An 18911-nucleotide genomic window follows, 5' to 3' on the forward strand; every position below is an offset into this window, starting at 1 on the left:
TAATTTTGATTTGAATAGTAATTAAGCTATGTGATGGTGACTATTGTTTTCCATAAAATAATGTTAGTAAATCTATACTACTGCACATCTTGAGCTTTTGCTATTTTTGCAAATCGGAAAGAGAAACAAAAGTCTTTCAAGTTTAACCAGTTGACACAGTTATCACCTAGAGTAATGTTTTGTAGTGTAATGTGCACGTGATTTTAAATTTTTACTAGTCCACACCTTTCGTGCTATATTAAAATTTAGTGCTAATTATTGTAATGCTATAAGAATTACATAATGTATTTATTTATGATGTAATGACTATCATTTTGGCATTAGCGTTAAACATTTTTTAGACTTAAGTTAGAAGTAAATGTAAGTGTACTAAAGTACAGTATTTTGACTGATTTTTTTTCATTTACTGTGGCAGAGGAGAATCACCTACAAAGGAACTGAATAATAATAATAATAATAATAATAATAATAATAATAACCCGTGGAGGCCCGGGAAAAGAATAGGCCTCCGGTATGTTCTGCCAGTCGTAAAAGGCGACGAAAAGAACAAACCACTAATAGGGCTAACCCCCCTTTTAGTGTGATTAGTTGGTTCAGGACAGAACTAAAGAAGCCTCGGACAAGCGCCGTCATGGTCGGGAACGACGCTTGAACCCTATGCCCGCCCACAATGGTAACGACACTGCTAGCCAACTGGAAAATGATTTAAATCCAGATAGAGGTGTTTTGCAGGATATGCTTCCTGCAACCACCCTAGAAGGAAAACAAAGACAGAGGATGAGATGGTCAGATGAAGTTAATCGACACCTCATGTTCTGTTATTACCAAGCAACAAACCTAGGAACCAACACAACTGGATACAGATCACAAGTATACACAACATTTATTACCAGATACCCAGAATTAAAATTTTTAACAGAACAACGACTAGCTGATCAGATCCGTGTAATAATCAAAAATAACAGGATACCCCAGTCAGAATTAGAAAACATCAAACAAGAAGTACAACAAATACTGGAACAAAATAATGTGCAATCAGAAGAAGAAGAAAATACAGTAATGGACTCAAACATCCCAGAGCAAACAAACAAAGAACAACACGCACCAATTAAACAATCAGAGGAAAACGAAATCTTAAGACAGCCACCAGAACAAGCACAAATAGAACACGAAGTGACACACACGTTAGATATAGAAGAAAAATTTCAGCTGACATATATAGAATACAAAGACACAAATACAGACATAAGACCATTCTTGCATAGACCACCAAATAACCCACAAGTCGAAACAACAATAAAAACTATCAACACAATCATACACAACAAAATAAATGAAAACACAACTATGGGAGAGTTACAACTACTGGTTTATATAGGAGCACTCACTACACTAAATATACACACTAGACAGAGATCAGAACCAATCAACACACAGAAGAAACCCACAAAACCAGCATGGCAACACAGGCTACAGATCAGAATAGAAAAACTGAGAAAAGACATCGGACAGCTAACACAATTTATAAGAAATGAAATCTCGGAAAAAAACAAAAAAGGTTAGGTAAAATCTCACAACAAGAAGCGACAGAGCAATTAGACGAAAAGAAGCAGAAATTACAAGCATTAGCCAAACGACTCAGAAGATACAAAAAAAGTGAAAATAGAAGGAAACAAAACCAAACATTCAACACAAACCAAAAGAAATTTTACCAGACAATAGATAACACACACATTAAAATAAACAATCCACCAAACATAACAGACATGGAACACTTCTGGAGCAACATATGGTCAAACCCGGTACAACATAACAGGCATGCACGGTGGATACAAACAGAAACAGACACATACAAGATGATACCACAAATGCCTGAAGTGATAATTTTGCAACATGAAGTCACCCAAGCAATTAATTCTACTCACAATTGGAAAGCCCCTGGAAATGATAAAATAGCAAATTTCTGGTTAAAGAAGTTCACCTCAACACATTCACATCTAACTAAATTATTTAACAGTTACATTGCAGACCCATACACATTCCCTGATACACTTACACATGGAATAACTTATCTGAAACCTAAAGGTCAAGCAGACACAGCAAACCCAGCTAAATATCGCCCCATAACATGCCTACCAACAATATACAAAATATTAACTTCAATCATTAAACAGAAATTAATGACACATACAACACAGAACAAAATTATAAATGAAGAACAAAAAGGCTGTTGCAAAGGAGCACGAGGATGTAAAGAGCAACTGATAATAGATGCAGAGGTGACATATCAAGCTAAAACTAAACAAAGGTCGCTACACTACGCATACATTGATTACCAAAAAGCTTTTGATAGTGTACCCCACTCATGGTTACTACAGATATTGGAAATATACAAAATAGATCCTAAATTGATACAGTTCCTAAACATAGTAATGAAAAATTGGAAAACCACACTTAATATCCAAACAAATTCAAATAATATCACATCACAGCCAATACAGATTAAGCGTGGAATATACCAAGGAGACTCATTAAGTCCTTTCTGGTTCTGTCTTGCTCTGAACCCACTATCCAACATGCTAAATAATTCAAATTATGGATATAATATTACTGGAACATACCCACACAAAATCACACATTTGCTATACATGGATGATCTAAAACTACTGGCAGCAACAAATCAGCAACTCAACCAATTACTAAAGATAACAGAAGTATTCAGCAATGATATAAGTATGGCTTTTGGAACAGACAAATGTAAGAAAAATAGCATAGTCAAGGGAAAACACACTAAACAAGAAGATTACATATTGGATAACCACAGCGACTGCATAGAAGCGATGGAAAAAACGGATGCCTATAAATATCTAGGATACAGACAAAAAATAGGAATAGATAATACAAATATTAAAGAAGAACTAAAAGAAAAATATAGACAAAGACTAACAAAAATACTGAAAACAGAATTGACAGCAAGAAACAAGACAAAAACTATAAATACATATGCCATACCAATATTGACCTACTCATTTGGAGTAGTGAAATGGAGTAACACAGACCTAGAAGCACTCAATACACTTACACGATCACAATGCCACAAATATGGAATACATCACATACATTCAGCAATAGAAAGATTCACATTAAGCAGAAAGGAAGGAGGAAGGGGATTTATCGATATAAAAAACCTACATTATGGACAGGTAGACAATTTAAGAAAATTCTTTATAGAACGAGCAGAAACTAGCAAAATACACAAAGCAATCACTCATATAAATACATCGGCTACACCACTACAATTTCATAACCACCTCTACAACCCTTTAGACCACATAACATCAACAGATACGAAGAAAGTAAATTGGAAAAAGAAAACACTTCATGGCAAGCACCCGTATCATCTAACACAGCCACACATCGATCAAGACGCATCCAACACATGGCTAAGAAAAGGCAATATATACAGTGAAACAGAAGGATTCATGATTGCAATACAGGATCAAACAATAAACACCAGGTATTACAGCAAGCATATTATTAAAGATCCCAATACCACAACAGATAAATGCAGACTTTGTAAACAACAAATAGAAACAGTAGATCACATCACAAGCGGATGTACAATACTAGCTAATACAGAATACCCCAGAAGACATGACAATGTCGCAAAAATAATACATCAACAGCTTGCCTTACAACATAAACTTTTAAAACAACAAGTTCCTACATACAAGTATGCACCACAAAATGTACTGGAGAATGATGAATACAAATTATACTGGAACAGAACCATTATAACAGATAAAACAACGCCACATAACAAACCTGACATCATACTCACCAATAAAAAGAAGAAATTAACACAACTAATCGAAATATCCATACCCAATACAACAAATATACAAAAGAAAACAGGAGAAAAAATTGAAAAATACATCCAACTGGCTGAGGAAGTCAAAGACATGTGGCATCAGGATAAAGTTGACATCATACCAATTATACTATCAACTACAGGAGTCATACCACACAATATCCACCAGTACATCAATGCAATAGAGCTACATCCAAACATATATATACAACTACAGAAATCCGTAATTATTGATACATGTTCAATTACCCGAAAGTTCCTAAATGCAATATAACACATACCGTACAGTTAATAGGAAGTGACGCTTGATAAAGTTCCGCGTCACTTTCCATTCTCAACCAGACTTAACGTCTGAGAAAGTAAAGAAATAATAATAATAATAAATAGCAAGCATATTATTAAAGATCCCAATACCACAACAGATAAATGCAGACTTTGCAAACAACAAATAGAAACGGTAGATCACATTACAAGTGGATGTACAATACTAGCAAATACAGAATACCCCAGAAGACATGACAATGTAGCAAAAATAATACATCAACAACTTGCCTTACAACATAAACTTATAAAACAACACGTTCCCACATACAAGTATGCACCACAAAATGTACTGGAGAATGATGAATACAAATTATACTGGAACAGAACCATTATAACAGATAAAACAACACCACATAACAAACCTGACATCATACTCACCAATAAAAAGAAGAAATTAACACAACTAATCGAAATATCCATACCCAATACAACAAATATACAAAAGAAAACCGGAGAAAAAATTGAAAAATACATCCAACTGGCTGAGGAAGTCAAGGACATGTGGCATCAGGATAAAGTTGACAATATACCAATTATACTATCAACTACAGGAGTCATACCACACAATATCCACCAGTACATCAATGCAATACAGCTACATCCAAACTTATATATACAATTACAGAAATCCGTAATTATTGATACATGTTCAATTACCCGAAAGTCCCTAAATGCAATATAACATATACCGTACAGTTAAAAGGAAGTGACGCTTGATCAAGGTCCGCGTCACTTTCCATTTTTAACCAGACTTAACGTCTGAGAAAGTAAAGAAATAATAATAATAATAATAATAAAATGATTTAAATCCAAATAGAGGTGTTTTGCAGGATATGCTTCCTGCAACCACCCTAGAAGGAAAACAAAGACAGAGGATGAGATGGTCAGATGAAGTTAATCGACACCTCATGTTCTGTTATTATCAAGCAACAAACCTAGGAACCAACACAACTGGATACAGATCACAAGTATACACAACATTTATTACCAGATACCCAGAATTAAAATTTTTAACAGAACAACGTCTAGCTGATCAGATTCGTGTAATAATAAAAAATAACAGGATACCCCAGTCAGAATTAGAAAACATCAAACAACAAGTACAACAAATACTGGAACAAAATAATGTGCAATTAGAAGAAGAAGAAAATACAGTAATGGACTCAAACATCCCAGAGCAAACAAACAAAGAACAACACACATCAATTAAACAATCAGAGGAAAATGAAATCTTAAGACAGCCACCAGCACAAGCACAAATAGAACACGAAGTGACACACATGTTAGATATAGAAGAAAAATTTCAGTTGACATATATAGAATACAAAGACACAAATACAGACATTAGACCATTCTTGCATAGACCACCAAATAGCCCACAAGTCGAAACAATAATAAAAACTATCAACACAATCATACACAACAAAATAAATGAATACACAACTATGGAAGAGTTACAACTACTGGTTTATGTAGGAGCACTCACTACACTAAATATACACACTAGGCAGATATCAGAACCAACCAACACACAGAAGAAACCCACAAAACCAGCATGGCAACACAGGCTACAGATCAGAACAGAAAAACTGAGAAAAGACATCGGACAGTTAACACAATTTATAAGAAATGAAATATCAGACAAAAAACGAAAAAGGTTAGGTAAAATCTCACAACAAGAAGCAATAGAGCAATTAGATGAAAAGAAGCAAAAATTACAAGCTTTGGCGAAACGACTTAGAAGATACAAAAAAAGTGAAAATAGAAGGAAACAAAACCAAACATTCAACACAAACCAAAAGAAATTTTACCAAACAATAGATAACACACACATAAAAATAGACAATCCACCAAACATAAGAGACATGGAACACTTCTGGAGCAACATATGGTCAAACCCGGTACAACATAACAGGCATGCACGGTGGATACAAGCAGAAACAGATACATACAAGATGATACCACAAATGCCTGAAGTGATAATTTTGCAACATGAAGTCACCCGAGCAATTAATTCTACGCACAATTGGAAAGCCCCTGGAAATGATAAAATAGCAAATTTCTGGCTAAAGAATTTCACCTCAACACATTCACATCTAACTAAATTATTTAACAGTTACATTGCAGACCCATACATATTCCCTGATACACTTACACATGGAATAACTTATCTGAAACCTATAGATCAAGCAGACACAGCAAACCCAGCTAAATATCGCCCCATAACATGCCTACCAACAATCTACAAAATATTAACCTCAGTCATTACACAGAAATTAATGACACATACAACACAGAACAAAATTATAAATGAAGAACATAAAGGCTGCTGCAAAGGAGCGCGAGGATGTAAAGAGTAACTGATAATAGATGCAGAGGTGACATATCAAGCTAAAACTAAACAAAGGTCTCTACACTACGCATACATTGATTACCAAAAAGCTTTTGATAGTGTACCTACCCCACTCATGGTTACTACAAATATTGGAAATATACAAAGTAGATCCTAAATTGATACAGTTCCTAAACATAGTAATGAAAAACTGGAAAACCACACTTAATATCCAAACAAATTCAGATAATATCACATCACAGCCAATACAGATTAAGCGTGGAATATACCAAGGAGACTCATTAAGTCCTTTCTGGTTCTGTCTTGCTCTGAACCCACTATCCAACATGCTAAATAATTCAAATTATGGATATAATATTACTGGAACATACCCACACAAAATCACACATTTGCTATACATGGATGATCTAAAACTACTGGCAGCAACCAATCAACAACTCAACCAATTATTAAAGATAACAGAAGTATTCAGCAATGATATAAATATGGCTTTTGGAACAGACAAATGTAAGAAAAATAGCATAGTCAAGGGAAAACACACTAAACAAGAAGATTACATACTTGATAACCACAGCGACTGCATAGAAGCGATGGAAAAGACAGATGCCTATAAATACCTAGGATACAGACAAAAAATAGGAATAGATAATACAAATATTAGGGAAGAACTAAAAGAAAAATATAGACAAAGACTAACAAAAATACTGAAAACAGAATTGACAGCAAGAAACAAGACAAAAGCTATAAATACTTATGCTATACCAATATTGACCTACTCATTTGGAGTAGTGAAATGGAGTAACACAGACCTAGAAGCACTAAATACACTTACACGTTCACAATGCCACAAATATAGAATACATCACATACATTCAGCAACAGAAAGATTCACATTAAGCAGAAAGGAAGGAGGAAGGGGATTCATCGACATAAAAAACCTACATTATGGACAGGTAGACAATTTAAGAAAATTCTTTATAGAACGAGCAGAAACTAGCAAAATACACAAAGCAATTACTCATATAAATACATCGGCTACACCACTACAATTTCATAACCACTTCTACAACCCTTTAGATCACATAACATCAACAGATACGAAGAAAGTAAATTGGAAAAAGAAAACACTTCATGGCAAGCACCCGTATCATCTAACACAGCCACACATCGATCAAGACGCATCCAACACATGGCTAAGAAAAGGCAATATATACAGTGAGACAGAAGGATTCATGATTGCAATACAGGATCAAACAATAAACACCAGGTATTACAGCAAGCATATTATTAAAGATCCCAATACCACAACAGATAAATGCAGACTTTGTAAACAACAAATAGAAACAGTAGATCACATCACAAGCGGATGTACAATACTAGCAAATACAGAATACCCCAGAAGACATGACAATGTCGCAAAAATAATACATCAACAGCTTGCCTTACAACATAAACTTATAAAACAACACGTTCCTACATACAAGTATGCACCACAAAATGTACTGGAGAATGATGAATACAAATTATACTGGAACAGAACCATTATAACAGATAAAACAACGCCACATAACAAACCTGACATCATACTCACCAATAAAAAGAAGAAATTAACACAACTAATCGAAATATCCATACCCAATACAGCAAATATACAAAAGAAAACAGGAGAAAAAATTGAAAAATACATCCAACTGGCTGAGGAAGTCAAAGACATGTGGCATCAGGATAAAGTTGACATCATACCAATTATACTATCAACTACAGGAGTCATACCACACAATATCCACCAGTACATCAATGCAATAGAGCTACATCCAAATGTATATATACAACTACAGAAATCAGTAATTATTGATACATGTTCAATTACCCGAAAGTTCCTAAATGCAATATAACACATACCATACAGTTAAAAGGAAGTGACGCCTGATCAAGGTCCGCGTCACTTTTCATTTTTAACCAGACTTAACGTCTGAGAAAGTAAAGAATAATAATAATAATTAAACATTAAGCAGAAAGGAAGGAGGAAGGGGATTTATCGATATAAAAAACCTACATTATGGACAGGTAGACAATTTAAGAAAATTCTTTATAGAACGAGCAGAAACTAGCAAAATACACAAAGCAATCACTCATATAAATACATCGGCTACACCACTACAATTTCATAACCACCTCTACAACCCGTTAGACCACATAACATCAACAGATACGAAGAAAGTAAATTGGAAAAAGAAAACACTTCATGGCAAGCACCCGTATCATCTAACACAGCCACACATCGATCAAGACGCATCAAACACATGGCTAAGAAAAGGCAATATATACAGTGAGACAGAAGGATTCATGATTGCAATACAGGATCAAACAATAAACACCAGGTATTACAGCAAGCATATTATTAAAGATCCCAATACCACAACAGATAAATGCAGACTTTGTAAACAACAAATAGAAACAGTAGATCACATCACAAGCGGATGTACAATACTAGCAAATACAGAATACCCCAGAAGACATGACAATGTCGCAAAAATAATACATCAACAGCTTGCCTTACAACATAAACTTATAAAACAACACGTTCCTACATACAAGTATGCACCACAAAATGTACTGGAGAATGATGAATACAAATTATACTGGAACAGAACCATTATAACAGATAAAACAACGCCACATAACAAACCTGACATCATACTCACCAATAAAAAGAAGAAATTAACACAACTAATCGAAATATCCATACCCAATACAACAAATATACAAAAGAAAACAGGAGAAAAAATTGAAAAATACATCCAACTGGCTGAGGAAGTCAAAGACATGTGGCATCAGGATAAAGTTGACATCATACCAATTATACTATCAACTACAGGAGTCATACCACACAATATCCACCAGTACATCAATGCAATAGAGCTACATCCAAATGTATATATACAACTACAGAAATCAGTAATTATTGATACATGTTCAATTACCCGAAAGTTCCTAAATGCAATATAACACATACCATACAGTTAAAAGGAAGTGACGCCTGATCAAGGTCCGCGTCACTTTTCATTTTTAACCAGACTTAACGTCTGAGAAAGTAAAGAATAATAATAATAATTAATTTGTCTTTAAGCCATTACAGCAATAGACAAAGTCATACATATAGTACAATACAGTACAGTACATGCTATAGAAGGACAGAATTGTTAAGAACTTTACAGTTTAATATCACAGGTCATGAAATCCTTTACATTGTAGAATGTGTTTACAACTAACCAGTCATAAAGTGTTTGTTTGTATTGTTGCTCTGGTAAATTTTGTATACCTTGTGGAAGTTTGTTAAATAATTTGTGGCCCATAAGTTCATAACTGTTAACTGATTTTGACAGTCTGTGGTAGGGCGTATAGATAGAGCTGTTTGTCCTAGTGCTGTAACAATGTATATTTGCCCTGCGTTTTACTTTAGGTAAGTTCTTTTTTGTGTAGATTAAAACATAATAAACATATAGGTTTATTACTGTCATGATTTTTTGTTGAGTAAACAAAGGTTTACAATGAGCCTTGTATGGTGAGCCTGTAATTATCCTAATAGCTTTCTTTTGCAGCAATAGTATATCATGCACACAAGTGGAGTTTCCCCACAAAATAATGCCATAGGATATTATGCTTTGGAAAAATGAGTAGTAAGATACTCTAACATAATTTTTAGGTATACAGTGCATTAATCGCCTTAACAAATAGATTACCCTAGACAATTTACCGCTAATATACTTAATATGTGGATTCCAAGAAAGTTTATCATCCAAATATACCCCAAAAATTTAACACAACTACGATCATCTGATGGAAACTTGTCTTTTAAACAAAATACCATCTGCTGGGTTTTGCTTTCATTAAGCAAGAACCCATTTGCTTTAAACCAGAGCGAAGCTTGCTCAATTGTCTCTGTAACACATGTTTTAAGGCTATTAAGATCATTACTGCTGTTCAGAAATGTTGTATCATCAGCATAGAGTACTGTTCTGGATTTGATAAATGATGGCAGGTCATTTATCATTATTAGTGCATTTCCTTATTTCCTTACTAACTGCCACTCGGACCTGTTGAAAGTATGATCAGTTTGATGAGAAACTGTGTTAAAGCTCATTAAATAAGTGAAAGTGCTTGTAAAAAAAAACAAAAAAAAAAAAAAAAAAACCACTGCAGTGCACAGTGTAATTTAACTTTTTTGCTAAGCAAGACAGGACTTACATAAAACGCTATGAATCTTTAAATGTAATCTTCACTTACCCGAAAAGGACATCACTTATGAAGAAGAAGCATAATTTTTGGTAAAATTATAACTTGCGGATCTTTTGTGACATTGTACAATACACTGTATGTAAATATTTTATATGGAGATTTTCATATGGCCAGTTCGTACAAGTGTAAATTTGAAAAAAAAAAACATATAAGAGTTTGTATGTAGTAATTTTGTGTTGTGTAGATTTTAAACCCAATTTCTGGCATCACTTGTGGTCATTGAATTGCCCAGTTAGCTATTTGCAATATCTATCTGGTCAATCCAGTGAGGGGGTGATGTGATGAATCAAGCCGAGATAATTTTACTTCCCCTCTTCTTTTACCATCTGCCTATTTAAAAACCATTTAAAAAAATTTAACTAATTAACATTAACATACGAGAGTATAACCCGCAGTTTCATAAAAGAGAAAGTTTGGCCCTCAGTTTTAAAGAATATAACACCAGATTTGATTTTGTGCTTAGTTTTAAGTGTGTAATTGATTTTCTAATTTATTTCGATTATTTCTAGGTAGTATCTTTTGTTATAGGGTGAAATCAGTAATTGTTTCACAACTAGTGTTGACTTGTAAACAAATATAAATTCTGGAATAATTGTAAACATTTGGAAGGTGAAATGCTAGTAATTTTAAAGTATCTATTTGGTTCTACTCGAAAACATGTTAGCAAAACCAGCCCTTAATTAATTCCAAAGTAATTAACAGTTTTGTCAAAAGTATTGTTTGCATATCTATATATTTTAATTTCATGATTTAAACAAATATTTCAGCTTAACCCTTGTAGTAGAAGAAACTGTTAAAAGAACCAATTTATCAATGTGTTCAGTTAATTTAATGAGTTAAGTTTTAATTGTAATTTCTGTAAATTTAACTTCAAACAATGTGTAAGTTCAGTACCTATTATTGTGAGGATACATAAGGCCCAGTTTTTGATCACAAGACAGTCAGTCTACAGCTGAGTTTCAGATGAGAAACCTGTGTTGGAACAGCAACAGTGCTTCAACTTAACTGTGAAATAACTGTTACACAATTAGGCCATGTGTTAAAACAATGAAAGTGTCTCCTCCAGACATACATTTTTACTCTTCAGGAAATGTGAGCAATGTGGTTAGACTTTTCCTGCTCATGGATGTTCAACAGGAAACTATTATAGCAGCATGCAGATGTTTGCCTGCACCTATTAATGAGGCTTATCGAAAGTTAAACATTAGTGCACTGGTGATTATAACTGTGTATTATTGGGGGGTTGTAAACAGTGAAAGTAAACTACTGTGAAATACAATGGTGCACCTCTTGGCTACGTTATTTAAAGAAAGTCAGTGTTGCACTTACACACTCCAGTTTTCAACCAGTATCACAACGCAGTACGTCAACACTGAGGACAACAAACAAAGAAACAAAACAGGTTAGCATCGTCACAATGTCCTGACATCTTGGTGCCAGTCTAGAAATCTGACTAATTTTATTTAAAAGTTCTGATATTGTAATTTGAAGTACCTGAACAAAGCAAATTACCAGAAGAATATCTTTGCTTAAGACGGTATCTCTTATTAGCATAGATATTATGTAACTCCAGCTCGGCTTCAAATAAATATCTGAAATGACCAAGATTGACAACAGTATTATGCTGAACTAGAAAATTTGTTTGATGAATCATTCTCACATTTCTGGGCAGCATGTAATCCACACATTTGCTAGCATAGCACTTTAAGTGGGGGCTAAATGGTAGTTTACATAATGAAATCATTTAAACAAAATTATTAAAACACTGGCCACTAATGTACCTTGACCAAAAATTGTATTCTTCAGTAATTATTACAAATTTCCCTGTCTCTTTTATCCATATAAAGATGTAACTTTTACATTTAAATCAGTTTCTTCAATGGCAACTACAACAATGCTCATCATTACATAAAAGTACGTGCAACTGCTCTCATCAAAGCCTAGAACTACAGAGAGCCCATCCATTTCCTCTTGATAGAGTCATGAGCTCATCCATTCCCTCTTGATGAAGTCCTAAGTCCATAATATAACGTCATCACAATTCAGAGAGCGCCTTTCTCTCTCACTTCCACAGTGCATGCATCTAATTTACATTTTTAGTACACAGTTTATGCCTGGTGTAACGTTCATAAACAGTAATAAAAATTCACTGTACACTGAAGGATAGTACAAAAACAGATAGTGCAGAAGCACGACATGGTAAGAACTCAATATGTTTCAAGTGGAGGAAACTATTTTCAAAAATTAAAACAAAGGAAACTTTATGCAAAAAATTCTAGAAGAGATGGGGAAGAACTTTGTCATGTTCAGAATTGAATAATGTGATAAAGCTATGGATGAACTTTTATACTTAACATCTTAATCAGCTAAACAACAAGGAACTTGAGACAATGAGCTTTACATAGTTTGTGTTGTTCTAATGACTTTTAGACCACTGTTTCACTTATTCACCCATACTCACATATAATTGTTGTTATAAGAGGTACATAAGTTGGATGATCAGATTGTGGCATGTTTGAAGAATTGTAAAATACCTTTCACAAATCATTTAATATGTGAAAGACCATGTGTAGACATAATCCTAAATAAAAATTGAAGGACATCATAGTTTAAAATCCTATTGTAAAGGTGAAAAGCTGAAATTAGTTCAAAACATTGAGGGCATAACTTATTATTGCTCTTAAACATATAGGCACTGACTGATGGAATGAGTAGTACCAAGTGGGAAATTTATTTAAGTGAAGTAACTTTTATTAATTTTCCATGTTTTTCTACAAACTTCAGTTTGTAGCAGTACAGACTAACTGACGAAAATGAATAAATGTTCTATAGTCAATCCATGATTTATTTTGGATTGGGGGCATATGTTACAATTCAAGCAATATTTTATTTAGCATTCTGTTCCTCTTTTACCAGGATGATGGTCATTTTGTGGGATTTCAGTTTAAGAATAAAAAACATAATTCATATATAGAGACATTTGGATACTTGGAGGACTAGTCTGACAAGAATGGGACACTCATTTGGCTGAGGCTGTATAGCACCATCCATCCTGACATTTACTTGAAGTAATTTAGGGAAAGGTAAAACTGTCATCAACCTAAAGATTGATTTCAATGGTGTGAAGTTTGACTAGGTGTGGTCCTGTTAGAGGCTGTATGCTTTTGTCTTCCTTGGACCTCTGAACTGCCTTACCCAGCCAGTTATAGGGGGTGTACAGTATAACATGTATCCTGAACCACATTGTTATTTGGCATTTTTCACATTAATAAACGCTGCCACTGATGAAGGAAGTGAAAAGTGATGGACAACAATCGTAGCAATAACTATGGATCAAAGCCAAGACCTTTGGATCTGTTAATCTGGCACTTTACCACTGATCTATCCTACAGAACGTCCCTTTCAGAAGGACCAGATGGAGCATAGAGCCAGTACCTTCCTGAATACAAGGTCAGTCTACTAAAAATAGTAGTGTCACTTAGTTTATTTCTTGTGTACAATGCAGTTACCTTTAGATGCTTATGCAAAGAATTTATTTCACAATATAAAAGACTAGCACTAAATTGTTCACTCATTTCTCAACAACAATCACTGTAAACACTATGAGCTGAGTACAAGACTTAGCAATTCATGAACCTATTCTTTGTGTTCTTTAGATCCTATCAACAAGAAGAAATTTAAGAGATATTGAACAAGATAAAGTATATATTAATAAAATATACAAAATAATGGAAGCTTAATCTTCATAAAGTATTCACAATAATCAATCATTATACTGCCTAATACTTTTGGATTAAAGGAGACCGATCACCAAAAACTGAAATGTTGAGTTGTTGAGAGGCGCACGCAAAAGTTATCCTTTGACGAACTAGAGCTAGAGTAAAAAAAAAACACACACACACACACTCACTCACACACACACACACACACACACACACACACACACACACACACACACACACAGAGTTATACATGGCTATGTCCCTACATGGTGCTGGATAGATTAACAGTGCTGACACTGTTCTTCAGCAGGTGGGCAGGTTATGGTGAGGGTAGGTTGGGTGGTGCAGGTAGTGGGAGAGGGAGGTGAGAGGGGGAGGGGGTGAGTAGCTAGCAGCTCAGAGTGAGGCGACTGGTTTGTTGGCTAGGAATGTGGGGTGAAGGGTGGCAGGTGTATGGGTTGGCAAGAATAGTGGCTGGTGGAAAGTGGCACAGCCTGAAGGCAACATGGGTTCATGAAATGGGAGGGGGTGACATCATGGAGGAAGGGGAAACTGTTGGGTGGAGATTTGGGTACAGAGGGTTATCTGAGATTGAGGCTATGTTGGTTATGGGAGTAGAAGATGTGTTGCAAGGATAACTCCCATCTGCATTAGTTCAGGGAAGCTGGTGGTGGAGGAAACGATCCAGATGGTCATCTGAACTATGCAGAATAATTATCCTTACTACACATTCTTCACTCTCATAACTGCACTGGTCTCAGTTCAGAAAATGGCTCTGAGCACTATGGGACTCAACTGCTGTGGTCATAAGTCCCCTAGAACTTAGAACTACTTAAACCTAACTAACCTAAGGACAGCAAACAACACCCAGCCATCACGAGGCAGAGAAAATCCCTGACCCCACCGGGAATCGAACCCGGGAACCCGGGCGTGGGAAGCGAGAACGCTACCGCACAACCACGAGATGCGGGCACACTGGTCTCAGTCTGAGGTAACCCACTGTGTATGTGCCCTCCACCTAACAGTTTTCCATTCCTTCATCCTGTCACCCCATCGAAATTCTCATCCCCACATTGCCTTCAGTGTGTGCTAATTCCCAATGGCCACTACAATTGTGCCAGCCCATATACCTGCCACACCTCTATCTAGCATTCCTAGCCGGCAAACCATCTGCCATCCTCTGAGCAGCTAGCCAGTAACTCCTGCCTCACTCTCCATCTACCTACCCTCACAGACACAACCAGTCAACCTGTCAACCTGGCACCATGTAGAGAAATAAGGGTGTATGTGTTTTTTGCTCTAGCTCATCAAAGATAACTTCAGAAGCTACCAAGTTTTCTGTCTTTTGCATGTGTCTACTGACAACCCAATGCTTCTGATTTTAGGTGAGTGACCTCCTTTAACCCAGAAGTATTTAAATTCTACAAGAACTTTCCTTCAACAACTATACTGTTTAATGCCACTGACACTTACACCAAGTAAATTTAACTGTGTAAATTAGAAAGAAATTTGGTACTTTGTAAAATGCTGCTACCACTTCAGTTTTACTACATAGCCACTGTTTATCTGCTGTTAGTAACATATATTTCCTTGACTACAATCGTGGTTCTCAAAGAAAACAGTTTTGACATCTGCACTACTGAGTCTTATCTGCAGCACATTTGCTCCAGGTAATTTGTGAAAAGGGTAGCCTATAAGATACGTTTTTAATTTTCTTTTGAATTGATAGGGATTCCTAACGTCTTGGTTCAGGTTCAATTGGAGGTTGTTTGATATCTTCCCACAAGAGTAAATAACTCCACTAATTATGAAATGAATGTAAAAATCTAAAGATGCTGAAAAAAGCTTCTGCAAGACGTACAGTTATCTACTTTACACAATATTCTTATTGCTCACTTCTTTCAAATAACTTCATTATTTTAGGTGTACTGCCCAGAAGATAAATTCATAAGACAACATGGAAAGAAAACCTTCAGAATAAGGAAAAGCATTTGTCCTCAGGTCAACACAATGAAACATGTTCCCAAAGGCATGACACTCTGGACTCGGTTTCATAATTATATTATCTTTGCGTTGACTGTTTTAGCTTTTTATCCCTGATGGACTCCAAGGACTTTTATACAGTGTGCCTCATTTAGTGAATGACACTGATGCTTCTGATGCTAAAAGATCGTTATTGCTAGTCTGAAATTGCATAATATGAGTCTTTGGGAGATTAATGATTAAACTGTTGACTTAGAGCCACTTGTATCACTGAGCCACATGATCAATAAACATTACAGTTTTTTAACCACTTTTAAACTCATTGGAAGATCATTTACACATGTCAGAAAAAAAGACTGAACCCAATATCACTCTTTGTGGCACTCCAGACATTATGTTCCACCATTCTCAGGTTCTTTTCATGCCTGATATACAGTATGTAAATGAAATCCTCTGCTCGCTGTAATGGAAATTAGATTTCATCCATGCAACAGGAATGTCATAATGCAATAAGACTGTAGTTTGCTAATTACAGTTTTCTGATCCACACAATCAAAGACTTTGGCAAGTTCACAGACTATACCAACAGTACAATTTTTCTTCTTTGGTTCTGACAGTACTTTATACATGATGTGCTCTATTGTCTCCTCATATTTTATTTTATTGTATTTATATGTTTGTTCTTGGACCATTCAGTACAACAATACTAGACATGTCATGTACAATGTAGAAATTATAAATAAATCCATAAAACATAAAAAGTAGGATAGAATAAGGCAAGGATAGGCAGGAAGTTGCCATGGCTAATCAGTGGCCTGGCATTTAGTACAAGAATTTGGGAAAAACCATGGAAAACCCAAGAGTGGCTGGACTAGGCATGAATGCCACTCCTCAGTACATTCACTGGCTGAACTGACTCACTCAGTACACAATTAGGAAAGAGAACCACATATGTGATGTGTGCCCAATAAGTAAGTTTCCCAATTTTATATTAAAAAATTTACACATAATTTATCATATTGAAAAAAGTTTATTGGCAGTGCTTCTGTTACTTTTATACATAGTCACCATTTTTTTCCAAGCATTTTTTGGTAGCATGACAGAAGACTTTCCAAACCAGTGTTGTATGAGGTCAGGTCCTTCACTCGTAACCAGCTGTTCTCTGCTCATGTGACTTCATCCTCTGCATTCAAGTGCTCACCTCCAAGAGCACCTTTGAGTTGCATGGACATGTAAAGTCGCTTGGGGCAAGATCTGGTGAATATGTAGGATAAGGAAACACTTCCCAGCTGCATCTTCTGAGCTATGCCTGGGTCATTTGAGCTGTAAGAAGCTGAGCACTGTTGTAAAGGAAAAGAACTTTGTGAGAGAAAAGTCCCAGGTGTTTTCTTTCGATGGTAACTCATAGATTTCTCAAGATGCGCACTGGTTTGGAAAAACTTGTGTCATGCTACCAAAAAATGCATTGAAAAACATGGCGACTATGTAGAAAACTAACGATGTCAATAAAATTATTTCAACATAATAACTTGGTTGTTATATTTTTTATAAAATAAGGGAACTTACTTATTGTATGCCTCTTGTGCCTGTGAAGTAACCTCTACAAAAATCAGAGATGTAGTTAACAAATTCCACTCAGTAGGGGCCATGCCTACTCATTGTCACCAATTTCATCCAAATATATGGTGTATGCAGGGCATGGACAAAAACAAAAGTGACCAAGTGCTTGGAAAGAAACGGAATTTTTGGCTTGGGTTGTTTGAAATGTGAGCCATTTAAATTAACTTAGTTTACAGACAGCGGTTGGTGTAGCAAAAGAATACAGAATGGTAATAACAGGGTGGTGGGATCAAGTCTGTGGTGTCACCGCCAGACACCACACTTGCTAGGTAGTAGCCTTTAAATTGGCCGCGGTCCGTTAGTATACGTCGGACCCGCGTGTCGCCACTATCAGTGATTGCAGACCAAGTGCCGCCACATGGCAACTCTAGTCTAGAGAGACTCCCTAGCACTCACTCCAGTTGTACAGCTGACTTTGCTAGCGATGGTTCACTGACTACTTACGCTCTCATTTGCTGAGACGACAGTTTAGCATAGCCTTCAGCTACGTCATTTGCTACGGCCTAGCAAGGTGCCATATTCAGTTACTATTCTGAACAGATCATATTGTGAATCATGTGCCGTCAAGAGCGACGTTCATCATTAATGGATTAAAATTAAGTATCAAACTAATTACGTGCGCTTTCTGGATTCTAATTCCTTGTCATGTTCCAGGCCTCACGTCAGTATAGTCCTTCCCTCCTCACGCCAGCCTGCGTGAGCTAAAATGCGTGCATTTCGGCCTCCACTAGTAACACGG

Source organism: Schistocerca nitens, chromosome 8 (assembly GCF_023898315.1).
Source record: "Schistocerca nitens isolate TAMUIC-IGC-003100 chromosome 8, iqSchNite1.1, whole genome shotgun sequence".
NCBI classification, from domain to species: Eukaryota; Metazoa; Arthropoda; class Insecta; order Orthoptera; family Acrididae; genus Schistocerca; species Schistocerca nitens.